Raw genomic sequence first — 17872 nt, 5'->3', positions numbered from 1 at the left:
TGCTATTCAGCATTTTTTTGTTGTTTTAAAACAGCATCTTCTGGAAAGCTGTAACCTGAACTTTTTACAATAACATTTTTACAAGGGAGCGAATTTCTAGCACTGACTCCACTGCTTTACCTTCCGCAGCGCTGCCCTTCGTTACCCTTTTTACTGAACCCCTTTTCTAACGGTTCGCTTTCAATTGTATTTGGCTATATCAGCTAGTTCATATTGTATTGCTATTTTTATATTATAATGCTTTGGTCGATGACAATAACTATTACCTATTCATGACGCATTTCATTGTTTGGAATAAAAATACAACTCACACCTTCAAAACATCCTCCACAGTGTTGTCTTAAAGTCCTTGCATCACAGACGTACTGTAACATTTCCAGTGGCTGAACGTTTTCACTTCTTCCTACTCTGCCTTACCTGACTCGACTCATAAAGAGAGCTGAGTCATTACCTGAATTGATTCAGGTGTGTTGGAGCAGAAAACTGTGGTCACAGTACAAACTTGGCTTTTAGCTTATCACTCACCTCCAAAGGACAGAAGTCAATGCCGTTATCCTGGCCTCATGGATTCTGTTGGGAGAAATAAGGACACTTTTATTTCCACTGCATTTAGGTTTCCAGGCCAAAGCATCTGTTTACATTAGCAAATCTGCAATCATGTACCATGTACCACGTATGACCCCTCATCATCACAGGATCCGCACACATACACAGGAAAAATACATTTATATGAGAAGACAATAACAAAATATGGCTTGCAGAGGCCTGAGAGCCGTGTTCTTTAGATACTTGACATTAGTGCTGGGCAATATGGCAATAAATCAATATCATGATTAATTGAATGTTTTTCCTCAATTATGATTAAAGAACGTTTTTTTTTGTTTGTTTTTTTGCCCTCATAGTTCACTGACAAGGTCTGTACTGTAAATATGTTCTGCATATTTTAATGTAATCGTCTCAACAGCCAGATCGGAATTCACACGGCTTTTACGTCAATCCAACTCGACATTCGTCATAATTTCATGCTGCTGAAACCTAATAAACATTCATGGAGATATTTCTATACAAAAATTAGAGGAGACTCATCCAAAACTGCTGTGTCTGATCCACTCGTACCAGCGCAACATACACTAACACTCTACCACCATGTCAGTGTTACTGCAGTGCTGAGAATGATCCACCACCCAAACAGTACCTGCTCTGTGAGGGTCCATGGGGGTCCTGACCACTGAAGAACAGGGTAAAAGGGGGCTAACAAAGTATCAGAGAAACAGATGGACTACAGTCTGTAACTGTAGAACTACAAAGTGCACCTATATAGTAAGTGGAGCTGATAAAATGGACAATGAGCATAGAAACAAGGAGGTGGTCAGAATGTCATGCCTGATCAGTGTAGTTACTGAAGCTTCACCGATGCGAGTGTAGAGGATTAGGACTCAAACCTGAGCGAGGGAAGTCAAGTGACAGAACTATTTTAAATGATTTTTGTTTCTGATCTGCTCTGTAAAATGGGGCATTTACAATGTGCCCAATCATGTATATTCACAGTATTATTAATGAGTGTTGAGGTTTAGGGACACTCCTACTTGGATCCAAGACCAGTCTGAGGTCACCAAGTCGTAATCCCATATTCTCATTCTCATACTGTACAGTGATGTAAAGGTCTCTAACGTTGAGCTGTGTAACCCAAGCGGATATCGTACGAATCAATTTACAAAGTAGAGTGACTCAAAACAGAGATTACAAAATAGAGCTGTCGGTGCCCGAGATTATCTAGGTGGATTAGCGGCTAAATTTAGTCATTAATATAATTACAGTCCATGATAAGAGCCACGGCTGAGTCAGCTGGACTTTTCCTAACCATTAATTATGCACATCAGTATTTGGCAGAGGTTAAAGATGTGTAATATGAGGCACTCAAAACTCTTCAGATGTCTGGTTCCTCTCACCACCACTGTAACTTTCCACAGAATGGAGCATTTCACCACAAACCCCTTCGAATGACTTTGTTTACATCTTAACTATTTAATTATGCAGAAATTTTAAAAGTTACTACCTTTCAAACCAGTAAGAAGCATCTAAAACCAAGTAGAATAACTTTTTTTCTTTAGAACAGTCTCAATGGGAAATATTAGTTATATTGACTATATTTAAGACGTTTTACTTGCCAAGGTACGATTTTTGGCACTGTAATCTTGGAGACGCTTGAAAACAGAAAGAATAGAAAAGAGGAAATAATCATTTTTTTCCTTTGTGGGACGGCAGTGGGATAAAGGACGGTCTCCTCTTCCTCCGTCATCGCTTCATTTACAGGAATAGAGGCAGATCCGTTATCTCTCGGCAGTCCTTTGCGAGCGCTCCAAAGTAAATATGGCTCTCATTCAGGTCACTGGTTTCTCTGAGGACGAAGCGCTGGAGGCACGTCCGCCCTGCGGACCCCCGGTTTCCCCTCCATGCTGAAGGCTGAACTAGTGTCACCTCCTTGTAAAATTTAACACTTCCTTTGAGTGCTCCTCAAAGCTACATTAATAATTCCTCCTTAAACAAAGCCAAATGCAACCTGGAAGGAATCGCCAAAGGTGGCGAGTAGGACGGGCTTTGCCATCCCGCTCTAGGGGGCGCTCAGAGGACGCCTGCTCTACCTCTCTAAAGCAGTTCCCTTCACTGTTGTCTACAGAGAAATGCGCAACATGACTGAAAAGCCTGCTCAGTTAACTTTTTAGACCATGCAACCTTTCTGCAGAACGTCCCCAAGAAAGAGTGACATACGTGACCCAGAGCTGACCGATCAACACTGAGGATGCCTATTAAAGCACAACGTGAAGCAGAGTGCCTGAAATCCCTCCCCTGTGAAAAATCGCAGTAACTCGCGGCCTCAAGTGGCTTATTGCTTTAATAAAATGACCAAACATGAAAGTGGTTCTGAAAATAATTCAAGTTGATCTTAATAATAATCAACATAAACAAGTATTCCACCAAGAAATGTAGTTCCTTCAGAGTATGATATTGTGGCCAAGCAACCGTTTGGTTGTGCATCGCTGTAAACCGCAGTCATTTCAACTTTCAAATCTTTTGTTGTATATCAATGAACATCTGATAACACAGCAATGTTTAATCCATAAACCTTCACTTTGCTCACTAAATTTCCACCGCGAGTCTTACTTAGCATAAAGCTAACGGCGTCCCTCTTCTCGCATTGAGGCTAAAGCTCAAACAGCTCTCTGCTTCCTACATAGTGCACTATATAGGAGTTTAAATACTGGATCCTGCAGCCAAACAGAGCAAAATACAGCTAAAAAATTGTGATTTAGGATTCAGACTCATCCACACTCGAAAAATGATGCACTGTTTGGCTGCAGAAGCTAGAATTTCTAAGCTTTCATAGCTAGAACACTATTTAGGGAGTACAGAGCCGTTTGGGACTCAGCCTGGGTTTGACACGACTTCTGACTGAAACACGGACATTTGAACTGTGTAAATCATTCAAGTGACGTTTTTAGACTTTTATACTGCAGTTTTACAGTGAATCACGCTGTAAGTGCTATAATTAAATCCTGTGATATTAATGATGGAGCTGTTTAGGCTGTTGGCTCTTTTAGCCTGTTAGCTAGCTGACCAGCCTGGTTCTAGTTAAGAATATAAGTTGTCAGCCCCTCAGCTTAAACAAACAATGGGCACTTACTTCATCACCACACTCGGTGCTCCATGTGAGCAGCACTAGAATCAAAGATTATTCATTAACAGCAGAAGGGTTTTTTTCGTGCCGTGGCGCAGTGATACAGAGTTCAGTTACTGTGAGACGGTCAGTGTGTATATATCGTGGATTTTTCAACAGTTTTGAATGCAGCTCAGTCAATCAGATTTTAGGACCGGAACTATTTTTTATAAAGAGTAAAGCTAAAAAGAGTAAAGCTAATTTCGGCTGTTGTCGAACACCCAGGGTAATGAAGATAGCTGGCGCTGTCAAAAGTCAACATGTCTGCACATGCACAGTGTACATACAACTAATCTCGCATAAAAAGTTGATGCTCACCTATGAAGCGCTACGGCCAAAAAAGTGAGCCCAAATGTGTTCATCTGGACGGGAATCAGTATTTTAGTTTGAGAACTGCTGCAAGATTTCATCATCAGCCGTCTGTCTGAATAACTGACCAACAGGACTGAAAATTCAGTAGGAACATTATGTAGCAGAGGGAAGAGTACACTGTTAAAAAGATGGTGCTTCAAGGGTTCTTTAGTAAAGAAAATGGTTCTATACAGAATCATGAATACTTAAAGAATCCTTTGCAGGATTAAGGAGATTTTTGCATTGCAAAATGGTTCTTCAGACTGATGGAGTACGTGCTATAGACGGTTCTGTGTAGAACCCTTATGAAAATGGTTCTATATAGCACCCGAAATGGTTTTGCGATGGTTACGGAATCAAGCTTGTAACAACAGAAGAACCCTTTTGGGTGCTACATAAAACTCAACTTTCAAAAAGATTCTACACAGAACCGTCTATAGCACATTCATGCACATTTTCCATCTATGTGAAGAAACTTTCATGATGCAAACAACGCTTCAAGGTTCTTTGAGTGTTCATGGTTCTATACTTCATATCTCCATTTCTTTACTGAAGAACCCTTGAAGAACCATCTTTTTAAAAGTGTACATTTATAAGCATGAATGTGTTACTCAACAATAAACTGCCTCAGTCATTCAAAAGCAAAGTGAAATCTTTTAGCTACTGCTGGTAAAATCACTTCATGAGCTAATGCTAGAGCTAATAGTTTAACGTTAGATGAGAGGCAGTTGTTGTTTTCTACACAAGATAAATGATTTTGTGTGAATGTGAATGATGTGGAAACGTTGGATTTCATAGTTTGCCTTCTCAGTCATGTTGGTGGTGGGATAAACACTGATTACAGAAACCTGGAATAACATTTTCACTAAAGCAGAGCTGTGCAGCACTCTATTCTACCACAATCAGAAGGAGAGTAAGCGTTTTATACTGTTTATTATTACACAGTCAGAACAGCAATTAAGTATAAATTACTGATTTTCCAGGAGATATTATATGAGGAGATTAGATATGAGATAATCTGTTTGCATAAGGAAGAAGAAAACTGATTAAAAGCTACAGAGAAAATGAGGCTCCTAACAACCACCTAGAAGAGCTGGTCGACCCCAAAACTGCCCCCATCAGATAAACGGCACTTAAAGCTTTCGTCTCTGAGAGAGAGGAGAAAATCAAGCTGATCAGATCTGAAAACATCCACAGGTGTTTCTGTCCATCCTTCCACTGTGAGAAGACGACTCAGCGCTGTGGGTCTGAAAGGATGTGTAGCTGATCAAGAAGAACCTCACTGAGAAAAGGAGACGGACACACCAAACAAAGAAGCTGAACGATGGACTGACCACCCCAGAGTCCAGACCTCAACACCACTGAATGTGTTTGATTACTTCAGAAAATCATCAACCAGCTTCTAAGACTGAACTTTGGAGGTGTGTCTGCAGATTCTTTGAGGAGCTGAAAAATGAATACCTTGTACTTAATGGCTGCTTTGACTAGAAATTAAATAAATAAATGATGATCTCCCCCTTTTGTACAGTTCTCTGTGTGACAGTCTTGGTCTTTCATGTCATTTCAGATCACTTTCTGTTTTACCCGTTTCTCAATTAATTGCACTAACCCGCTCCCGAAGGAGCCCGTCCTGCTTTGTTTTAAAATGTGGTTGTCTGAAAGCCCCCTGACTCTGCAATCAAGGAACAAATTGCGAGCTCCAGATTCCCACTGACTCTGGTAGAAAGAAGAGGCTTAGACTTCCTTCCAGCTCAGGCAACTGAAGTGACCACAGGCATAAGCTTTTAAATTTGGACTCTGACCAGTGCCGGGAGACAGCATGCATCCCAAGCTTTCAACAACATAACTGTCCTTGCTTTACCTCTAATACTTCTCATGGTCCCAGCCAGAGAGGGTGCATGATGTTCCCCTGCCCCCCCCCCTCCCCACTTCAACTGTTTATCACATTTTTCATTCACCAGCACTGATTGTGCTCCATGGTTCTAATTAACAAACAGAGGGGGAGAGGGAGGAGGGGCGCACTTCAAAGCAAATGAGAACCACGTTGTCCTCGGATTCCGACTCTCCGCGAGGTCACTGGAGCGCCTGGAAGCAGGGAGCCGGAGCTGGAGCTGGAGCTTCGACGTTTTGGGGACTGAAGAAACGTCTGAGGTTGCCAAAGGCGGGACAGCGGAGGAGATAGTGGAGAGGATGCGGATTTATTTTGGTCTGGTGCTGTTCCTGTGGAGCACCAGGAGAGTGGGGTTCGAGGGGTAAGATGAGGCGACCATGGTGGGAGACGGTGGGGGCAGAGGAAGGCTCTTTCATGGGAAGTGGGCGTCCACAGCTACTGTCCCACTGTGGATCATTTCCTTTCCAGCCATTGATCCAGGCTCCCATCAGGAAGAAACAGCAGGCAGAGGAGCTGGATTCACTCTATACTCCATCTGGGCCTATTTCAATATTCATTAGCGAGTTTTGGCTACGGGAGCAGAATTAGCTGGAGAACTTCTGCACTCAGGAGCAGAAGACCAAGCCACGACTGTGTGCAGCAGACCACAGCTCCTTCTCCTGAGTGTTACCTGGTGCTCTGATTATTAGGGCTAGACGGTGATGTTGGTTTTCATTTTTGATCTGCTTTTTTATTTTAAAAACGCTCTATAATTAGGCAATAATTCAGGAGAGACGGTGACAAGAATCACAGTAACACTCTTGAGATGTGTTGATCTACTTGACCTTCACCCTCATGCCTATGACCGCAGCACACCAGAGCCGATATCTCACCTGTTCTAGTGCATTAGTGAGACGACACCATAGTTTCATTATTCATATTAATTCGAACTTGAGACAATTTTGACACAAAAACTGATTAACAAGAAAGTTTATTGACATTCCACACAGAAAAACAGCTCAGATCTGGTGCTGCTGCACATAAACTCTGCTAAACAAAGTGTCGCAACTCGCCACTTCAGGATGTTTACGCTGGAAACGTCAGGTCTTCTCGACAAGACAAAATGTAAACAATCTTCAGACGTATCGGCTACAGCGAGAGACTCAACTAGATACAAACTATGCACTTGTGTAACACATTAACGGGCAATATCAGCAGATTAAAAACATGGCACTAATAACTGAAACCTTCACTGTGGTCATTATCGTTGTGGAGATTAGACGAAGGGTCATGCAGCTCACTCTCCTCCACCTCATGGATTAGTTTCTCCTCATTCAGTTCTGGCTACTTTAAATGTAGTTATGCTATACATTTAACATGTTGGGTCTGTGCTGCAGTAACAGCCTCTACTCTTCTGGAAGACTCTACACTAGATGTTGAACATTGCTGTGAGGATTTGATTGAGCATTAGTGAGGTCAGGTACTGATGTCAGATGGTCAGTTCTGGATCACTCCAACTCATCCCAAAGGTATTGGATGGAGCTCCATCACTCCAGAGAACACAGTTCCACTGCTCCACAGCCCAATGCCTCTCTAGCCCACGCTTGGCACTGGGCATGGAGACCTTAGGATCATGTGCAGCTGATCCAGAGTGTCCCATTCTATTGGTCAGTGCTTTACTATGCTGTGTCAGCAGTGAGTGACCTTAAAGTAGCTGAGCTCACTCACTGGAAGAGCTGACTGGAGTTCTACCTCCAAACACTACATTCACTGTCCACAGGAAGCACTGAGGGAGACATGGCTTCTATTGGTCTGTTGCGCAGGCGGTACTTTGAATGATGGAGGCATTTTTATTTGTTGTATTAACTGCAACTGCAAGGGCAGACTTACAGTATCCACAGGCCAGTGAGGCCATGAGGTAGCTATAGTTTTCTGGATTGTTATCTTGAGATAACAAGTTAATTATCTTGTTATCTTGAAATAATGAGTTAGTTATCTTGTTATCTCAATAACAAGTTATCTTGAGATAATGATTATCCTATGATCTCAGGATAACAAAGTTGTTATCTTGAGATAATAAGTTAATTATCTTGTGATCTTAAGATAACAAAAGTTGTTTTCTTGCGATCACAAGATAATTAACTCGTTATCTTGAAATAACAAGTTAATTATGTTGTTATGTCGAGATAGCAAAAGTTATCTTGAGATATTGTGTTAGTTATCCTGTGATCTCAGGATAAAAAAGTTGTTATCTTGAGATAACGAGTTAATTATCTTTTGATCTCAAGCTAATTAACTCGTTATCTCAAGATAAAAATCCAGAAAATTATAGGAACAGCTCATGGCCTCTCCAGACTTCTGTAACTTTTGGTTAAAAGTTTTTTTATGCTGAAACGTCACCCACCCACCAAAGTGGTCATTTACATTTTGAATGTCTTTTGCGTATGAGTGGGCAATATGACAATATTTATCATTATCGTCATAAATCACATCATAATCTGCTTTTCTAAGCACATCATAGGTATCGTCAGGAGTTAAAAACACTCTCCAACTGCATGTTTGATTACAAAGAAACTAGAAACAGTCCTGTTTAATCAGGTTTAGTGCAGAGGTGTGTAAAATATTGAATGCAAATAAGTGGATACAGAGTTTCTGATGGTATTTTTAAATGTGGCACATGTTCTAACTAAAAATAAACACTCTGATATGTTGTGCATTGTGAAAAGTTCTTGAAGTGTGGTAATATTACATTAAGGCCATACCGCCAGCTCTACTTTTGAGCACCCAGTTAATTTATTAATTTAGCTCTGTAGCGCTGCTGTGGTACTTTATAAGACAAACTAATTTAAATAAAACCGTTGTGGAGATTAGATGAAGAGTCATGCAGCTCACTCTCCTCCACCTCATTTCTCCTCATTCAGTTCTGGCTACTTTAAATGCAGTTATGCTATACCTTAAGCTTGGGGGGAGGAGCATGGCTGAAACCCCTTCTTCTTCCAATCTAACATCCTATAAATTCACATCCTCACCTTCCGTTCCCATGACAAAGGGTTTGCAATCCCCACCGCCTCCCATCTCCTCCCTGTTCCTCGGTCCTGCATCAGTCCTACTACAGCAATGAGGGGGCCTGGGCTTCTAGCTACAGGCAGAAGCTGCCCAGAACTCCAGCCCCAGTTCTCAGAGTTCTCCCCCAGACTGTGCTTTATTAAAGGCACCATTAGGCTTGTTGCATTACTCCATTATGGTCAATAGATTAGTATAAAAAGATTAACGTTAGAAACAGAAATAATCGTTAGGTAGTGATGTCATTAAACACTCTGTAAGTAACTGTAGCTGTGTAATTAAACACTCTATAACCTCACAGAGGAACTGTTTCATGCCAAATAGAACCTGAGCAGGAGGTATCTGTTGTCCTGACGTGACCTCCGGTAACGTCCTGCGCATTAAGGATCGATGTGCCTCTACCCGCAGCCTTCCCTGCCCCGACATGCGCCTGCTCCTGCTGCCAGGCAGCTCCATCCAAAACATAAACACCACTACATTATTTCTGTCAGACTAACCTGAAACATAAACAGCAATTTATCTCATCCAGGAGAAGAGATGAGAACATTCCTTTATCCCCGAAATTCCCCCACTTTCCCTCAGCCCTGACACACCGCCCTCAAACGATGTGACGAGGTCAAAAAAAGAGGCATGAAAGGAGGGGAACCTGTCCGATATTGCTGTTAGGTGTGGATCACGATCACGTAGCGATTCCCGCTGCGCTCCCAGTGGACGGGATGATGGTGGACGGAGGTTGGTGATGTCAGAGCGTGGGTGAGGATAAGGTGTGCTGATTTGAGGGGAATTCCAGCCAGAGAAGACAGATGTGTGTGGACAGGTGTTTTAATGCACTCCTTTGTGCACCGTACTTAAAGCCAGCAAACAGGACGAGCTGGTAGGACATGATGAGGATGAAACTGAATGGGTTAACATGAACATGAACACTGGGAGATTTTCTACCCCCTCACATCTCCGTCCACGTCATATGTCTGTTTAAAGTCTGTTTAAATGTAGGAAGAGCCGAACAGCAGGGGGTTTCGTGAGAAAAATTCATTTTTTGGCTTTTGTTTATTTGTATTTGTGTGTTAGTTCTACTGCAATGCGCCCCCCCCGTACATTAAAGGGGAAATCTAATGATTTTTCAAAATTTCTGCATTTAAGTGGTTAAGATGTAATCAGAGTCATTCAGAGAGGTTTGGTGTGAAACGCTCCATTCTAGAGGAACTTACCAAGTCAGAACTGTTCACAGTGGTGGTGATAGGAACCAGACGTCCACCTCTAAAAGCTGTAAGACATCTCTACAACCCAACCACTCTGAATAACTAAAATTCAGAAAAATCAGAGGAAAATTCTCTTTCAAAAGACTTTTTTAAGAATAAAAGCAAACACTACACTGTAAAAATGTACATAAATGTGTGTGGCTCTGTTTTACTGCAAGAGAGCAGAGAATTTAAAATGAGTCATCATGCAAGTTGCATTGAAGATTCACTGAAAAAGTAAATAGTAAATTCTTCATCAACATAATTCAGTAACTGTGGTGCTTTCAACCACACGTTAGTGTAAAAGCTGGTATCTATAATGTGGCACAGCACAGGTACACATACACAGAGCCGGAGTCTGGAGGTTTCAGAGGTTCTCTGCTCTTGGCCTGCAGAGGCCATTCCAGAGGCATCATTAGCGCTGGGCGTGCTGAGCAATTTCAGCTCAATCAGCATGCCTCTTTAATATCATCTGATCTGGAGCCAAGCAGAGCGCGCTGCCATAGCAACTCCAGTCCCAGACCAAAGCACAGCCACCGGACCACATTCAGGCACACCAGTGCGAGCAACATCCACCCATTATAAACTCTGTTTAGACGACTGGCAGATAATATTCCAATAATTAAGCATTATATTTGGCGTTTCTGCAAGTTTTTGGCCTGCAAAGTTTTTGCAAAGCAGTGAAAATGTCTTATTAATATGTTATGTGATGTAATGTGTTATGCAAAAATGTTCCTTGAAGCATTCTGGTGTTTGGCTGGTCAAATCACTGACTGTAAAGAGTGAAATCCTTAAGACTGAAAGCGTGACAAATCAACCAGCCCTGTGGATGAATTAGCGCCACTGCTGCGAGGGGTTTGTGGATTTTCTATACTAATTGGTTTAATCTGTACTTTTCTTTAGCGTGACAAAAAGGCTGGCTGACCCTAATCCAGTCCAACAGGGGCCGTCTCACAGCAGAGAGGTACGAAACCAGGCACACTGCAATAACGTGGTTCACCAGAACTTTAAAAATCTGCTTAGAAAGTAAATTATTTTTATGTTACAGGCCCGAGTCATAAACTGCAGGGGAGCGTCGAGTAAACGCTGGGTTTTGAGAGTTTGCAGCAGCATACACGGTTATTAATGTTTACGCGGTTATGCCAGGATCAGACTACACAAATTCAGACCGACTTTGACATGATTTGGTGGCAGCCAACAAATTTCCAGCGTCAGGCCCAAATATGAGCATCAGGAACGATGAACGGGTCTTGCAGTGTGACATAATAGAAGAACAGCGATGTGTTGCCTGGGGCGGATGACAAAAAAGGTCTAGCATATCAGAATTTTTTGTATTTTCCTGCCTAGTTTGACGTCTCCTACGACGCGTTCCTTTACATTAACCAATAGGCTGACTGAGCGCTGTCTGGCGCATATGTGTAAACACGGCAAAGAGAGAGCGACGCTGCTGCTGCAGATTTAAGATGGAACAGAGGAAAGCTTCTCTGAGCTGTGGCACCGGAACCCCTGCTATCTGATGTCTCCTTGAGGGAGAACCATGACTTTCGTAACCTCAGGTTCTCTTTCATAGACAAACAGCGTATACTGTCCTCTTCTGACACCCAGGAACGACTCCACAGCCACGTTTTATGTCACCTATGAACTCGTGAATATGAACATGAATGATGACTGGTCGGCGTCAAACTTGTAGTGTTGTAAACCATAGCCGAAAAAACGCTATTCCCACACGCAAACTTTTAAACCAGTGGTGATGTGATCACATGTTGGTGATGTGATCACATGTTGGTGATGTGATCTACATTAACACCACATTTATTGTATCAACATAGATGAAATTGCTGTACAAACTCAGCTGCTGAGCTGAGCTGGTTGAACCTGCTCGGTGCTAAAGCAGATATCGATCCTACAAAAACCTGCCTGTATGTAAGCTAACAGTTAGCATATGTAGTTAGTCGCAGGACAAAAGCTTAGAAGCTGTGACACCAACTTTCTGTTGATAAAATGATGCATATGAACTTCAAACTAGCTCCAGCCAGGACAAATATGTTGATTAACTTGTGCTAATCACAACGTGGTAAATGTAAGCTTAGACTACATTACATTACTGTCGTATCAGCTACGTTAGGCTGCCTTTTTAACGTTCAGTAAAGCCTAAAGACTTGTTTATATACTGCACAGTGCTGTGCTTGATGTTTTCATGGATTGAGCCCGTAATTTTAGGTTAAGTCAATTAATCACCGACTAATAATGATCAAAAGAAGTTGCCAAAATTTGCGTCCCTATTTAAGATAACACACATTATATCACACTGGCCCTTATTCATCACAGCTGCATGCAGTTAAAGGTGCAGTGTGTAAGATTTACTGGCATCTAGTGGTGATGTTGCAGACTGCAACCAACTGAATCCCCCCCTCCTTTTCAAGCGTGTAGTAGAACCTACGGTGGCCGTCAGGTTTTCTCTTCTCTGACGGTGAGGATTCACCCTCTCTCGCTTTTTCTTCTGCTAAATAAAGTCTGATCCTCCATTTACCAAAATTTGGGTTCCCAAACTTCTTACAGCACAAAACGGTCAGCAGAACCGGCAGCAACCACTGATTCTTCTTCTTTCTACGTCTTCCAACTGGAGCTACAGCGCCACCAAATTAAAGCAGCTGCTTCAGCGTAAAAGTGTGAAAGGCGCCCTCTAGAGGCAGTGTTTGGTTTGTTCGTTCTGGGCTACTGTAGAAACATGGCGGCGGCAGCCTCTGTTGGAAGAGGAGCCGCCCCCTATGTAGATATGAAGGGCTCATTCTAAGCTAATGAAAACACAACAATTTATAATTACAGGTGATTTTACACTAATAAAAACATGATTTACTGTACTACATTCCATTTCTGCTAATAGACCCTCCCTAAATCTTACACACTGCACCTTTAAATCTGACCATAAAATCACGATCAAACTCACTTCTGGTAGAAATACATGTAAGTTTGAACATAATAGCTTAACGACCTGAAAAAAATGTTTGACTTGAAAACCAAAACTATCATTAATATAATCTAAAATACCAATAGAAATAATACAAATAGACAGTTTAAGCAGTTTACATATAAACAAACAGTGCAGCTGTTCCATGATTCATTTAGACTGATTACACTGTGCTTTTGTTTTATACTACTGACTCCACCCCACAGAATAAACAAAACAAAGCACAGCTGGTGTCATACACTGCAAAAATACAGCGTTTTAACGTTATTTTAGGAAAATAGTCACAATCACATCATTCTACCACCTTAAAACTAAGATATTTTGTTTATTTCACATTTTATTCTTTCCAGTGATCACAATTTTAACACTATAAAGTTTGGTCAGTAGGAGGCGCAGTTCACTCACTGCTCCACCTTAAACTCCACCTACAAGCACAGCTATGGGCTCATGAGCCACTGAACAATGTCATTTTATTCCCTACCATACATCCACATGGATTAGGGCATGCTGCATGTAAACGATATGCAAATGAGGTGCTGGAAGGTGCTTGATTTCACGCACTGAAGCTCTACTTGTTTCGCAGAGCAGTTCGTACATCATTAAAGATGGTCAAATCTGCGCTGTTCTTGTGCGATTTTTAATTGTTTGTTTATTTGTATTAACTGATTTGGTTGTATTTGTACAACTAAATGTTTACTGTCCAGAGAAATGGCTTTGCCGATCATTCTCTCGGACGTCTCAGACTTCTGCGCAGCGCTGTACGTTTCCTTCTCCTTCTGAGGTTTTAGTTCAGACAGAGACGATATATAAAGAGACAGTGGAAGACAGTAAACTGAACTAAGGCCAGGGTGTTTATGGTTCGGACCGCCTGGCTGCTGCTGTAAACCTTTATTATAGAGGATCATATTGAGCACAGGCACAGCAAAGAATCCAAATTCCTCGTACACGCTTGGACAGGAATCCAGTAAAGTGGGCAAAGGGGGAGGATGGGGGGGGTATTAAGCACTGGCTGAAGCCAAACGGATAATTTGTATTGTTCTTCATGTGATACACATGCAGCGTGTGCTTTTTCACGAGAGCGAGACCACGACGCATTTAACTCCTTACAGGCACTCGAGAAGAACCGAGCTGGAGCTGCACGGCGTCTCCAACAGCTGAGAGACTCACTGCTGAAGGAAGATACAACTTCTGGAATGTGGCCGGCTTTTTATCCGGCTATGGCAGGAGTCACAACACAAACGTTAAGAAGAGCCATTTTGTCGTTTCATCAAAAATCAAACCACCTTGAGAGCCACAACACTTTATATCCATTTCACCATCTTGGCTGTAAACATGTCTCAGTATGTGCTGATGTGCTGTATAGACTAACAAATAAAATATAAATGAAAACTCAGACTTACTGTGCTCTGCTTTAAGCTTTAGCTCAGCTACAGCTGCTTTTCTCACATCTCCAGCAGGAAACTTTTCTCAAAAGTAGAACAGTTTCTTGTAAAATGTCTCTCAATGTTTGACTTTTTGCGAGGCTGAAGTCGCTTCTCATTCGCCAGCTTCTTGTTCTAATTTTCCCGTTCCACCTTAAATGGTGCCTGAGGAGTCAGAATGTAACTGCTGCACCATTTAAGGTGGAACGGGAAAATTCAAACAAGAAGCTGGCAAACAAGTTGCTGACTTCAGCTTCACGACTTTTTAGTGTTTGTCAGTTTCTCACTGCAGATTAAACGTATCAGGAAACCAGCTGGAGTGATTATAGACACTAATAAATCCATTCATCTCCAAATTATCGATGTTGGTCTTAAATCTCTCTCGCTGCCGTTTCGTTAGCTACTAGCTAGGCGAGGCTGTTGTCTGTGTTGCTATGGTGACCAGCAGTCTGCTCTGATCTTCAGGGTTAAAGGGTGAATTAGCAGTTCTACATTAACTCCAGAGTTTAAGACCATTTACAGTTAAACTGTGTTGAACGATCAGCAGAGCTTTATTTTACTGTAAAGGAGGATTATTTTAGTTTTACCTACAAATCTGATTCAGCTGTGGAGCCACAACAGGGCAGTGAAAGAGCTGCATGCGGATCCAGAGCCATGTTGCTGCCAGCTGGACTAAGGCTACTATAGCTAGCTAGGCTAACTTAGCAACCACTTTGACGAGCACACATCATGGATCAGTCGACCCTGGTTTGTTGAATATTTTGTTACTTTGAAAAAAAAATACACAGCACTAATAACACAGGATCAGCACATTTTAATCAAAAGCAAACATTCAATTTAAAAAAATAGAATCAATTTCATTTTTATTTTTTACATATATCAGCAAAACATTTATACCACATTTAAATAACACTATCAAAAACTATTAGTACCAAGATTTTTATGCAGGATTTGCTCAGTAGAGCGTATTTATTGCGATAACGATTAAATATCGTCATATTGTTAAACCTTATGAAAACTTAATTTCAGATTTTCCACTATTTTCCATCATCAACATTCCATATAAACTCAGAAGACTCGTGTAGGTTCACTGGTGGTTCTGGATAGTAAATAAAATGTCTATATTTGTGTTGTAGTCATGGCGACCCCTGGTTCCTATCACCACCACTGTAAAGACATCTGAACCATTTCACACCAAACCACTCTGAATCTCTCTGATTACATCTCACACACTGAATTATGCAAAATTTTGAAAAATTTGCTACTTGAAATTTAAATGTACCCCATGTTCGGTTGGGCCCTCAAACTGAAGCCGACCTGCTCCACTTTTTCCGAATCATTGTTTCGTTTAAATCTGAAGTGCTGAAGAACCAAAACAGCATAAATTACGCTCTGCGCTGTGGACTTAACAATCACGCTGATATTTCTGGCTCCAGCATCAAGCGGAGGAAAAGCATTAGAAGAAGTGCTCCAATTAGTGGGTGTTTTGCTGAAGAGGGTGTTTGGGAAAAGGGGGGCACCGATCCCCGGGGAGGGGCAGTCGTCATGGGTACTCGTGTGTCTCTCTTGCTCTCTTTCTCCGATCTGCTCTCTCTCTCCATCACCATGACAATTAGCCCCAAAAACACCAGGCCCGCTCTGCGATGCCAAGCTCTCCGTCTCTCTCCCTGGAGGAACGCTAAACTGCGCAGTGTCATGTTTTTTATGAACTCTGAGCTCCAGAAGTGGAAAGAAAACTTCTATGCGGTTCTTTTCATTGTTTGTGTTTCTTGCCCTCACAGCTCCACCCATCCCTCACCGCTCTTTCAGTCTCAGATTACATAATGACGCCGATCCGTCCCAATTAGGAGGTGTCGCTTCCTCAGTGGGGAGGGGTCCCTTTCCCTCAGACCTACTTCTCAGATGAGGTGTTTCTTTAATGAAACGTTAAAATCTCTTTCGTTACTCACAGCGAGCTCACGCTGCTGTACATGCTGAGGATGAAGGTAAACAGTCAGAGTGAGGTGAGCAGCTGAGTACAGGTGAAATTTAAAGGACCACAACCTGCATTTTCCTCATGTTTTGTTTCTTCTTAGGTCTAATATTAAAGTGTGTTCACCAAAGGTACCAAAAATCTATCTAAAAACATCTTTCTAGCTCTGCTTTTCCCTTAGAATTAAACAGGCTAACTGTTACTGCGCCTCATTCTGGAAGCAGTCTGGACTGTTTCAGTGAGAATGGGCGGGGCTAAACTGCTGTAGGCTGAAAGGGTGGGGCTAAACTGCTGTAGGCTGAATGGGTGGGGCTAAACTGCTGTAGGCTGAATGGGTGGGGCTAAACTGCTGTAGGCTGAATGGGCAGGGTTACACCTCTGTAGGCTGAATGGGTGGAGCTAAATCGCTGTAGGCTGAATGGGTGGGGCTAAACTGCTGTAGGCTGAATGGGTGGGGCTACACCTCTGTAGGCTGAATGGGTGGAGCTAAACTGCTGTAGGCTGAATGGGTGGGGCTACACCTCTGTAGGCTGAATGGACTCACGATGATGTATCACGACTGACTGAGAGATAATAGAGTTCCTAAATGTATTAAGTCTTGACTTCGGTCCTCTAAAACAGTACTTGGGGTCAACTTGACTGCAAACATTAAAAAAACACCTCAATGATTTCTAAAGGTATATGACGATGATCAATAACCAAATTCAGACTAATTTCATTGAAAAGCTATAAAACTCTGCTCCGCCCGATGAGGACATTGCAGAGATGGTGGTGTAGTTACGGCAGCGGTAAACAACCCTACGGCAACAAGCAGTAGACTGCTTTCACTTCTTTAAGCTTTTGTTTTCTGGCAGGAATCAGGTTTTGAATCCGTGTGAGATCAGATTATTGAGGCTTGTCAGCCTGTAAGTCAAAGCCTGCTGTGTTTGCCAGCCGTAACCTTGTGGTAAAATTTCGCAGTACTCTTCTTGAGGCGATTTGACATCAAATATTATGAGGTATTATCGCCCCCTACTGGGCTGGAGTGCTCATTAGAAAGTTTTTGAATCTTTTTTTGATCAGAATGAAACCAGATCAGACTTTTTATCCAAATAATAATAATTAAAGTGCTAAATCCTGATCATGAGAACATGTTTACCACACGCTTTGTGCTGTCGGACTTGAATGCAGTGTTTGTTTCACTCACGAATACATGCACTGTGTCAAAGTCAATTTATTAATATTGATATATTGCGGTATCAATATTCTGAACACAGCCCTCAGCGCAGTGTGTG

The 17872-nt window shown here is 42.0% G+C and overlaps 1 long non-coding RNA gene across 1 annotated transcript in view; it reads right to left on the bottom strand.

Annotated features, from left to right (window-relative positions):
* Positions 1–17872, bottom strand: part of LOC118808917 — a 60716-nt gene that overhangs the window by 25920 nt on the left and 16924 nt on the right. The window contains exon 2 of the long non-coding RNA XR_005007323.1: positions 526–570. This is a non-coding gene — a long non-coding RNA (uncharacterized LOC118808917). The remainder of the gene's footprint in view (positions 1–525; positions 571–17872) is intronic.

The sequence above is a fragment of the Colossoma macropomum genome, unplaced genomic scaffold (assembly GCF_904425465.1).
Source record: "Colossoma macropomum unplaced genomic scaffold, Colossoma_macropomum, whole genome shotgun sequence".
Classification (NCBI taxonomy): domain Eukaryota; kingdom Metazoa; phylum Chordata; class Actinopteri; order Characiformes; family Serrasalmidae; genus Colossoma; species Colossoma macropomum.
Note: the sequence above shows the minus strand (reverse complement) of the source record. Positions and strands in the feature narration are given on the sequence as shown.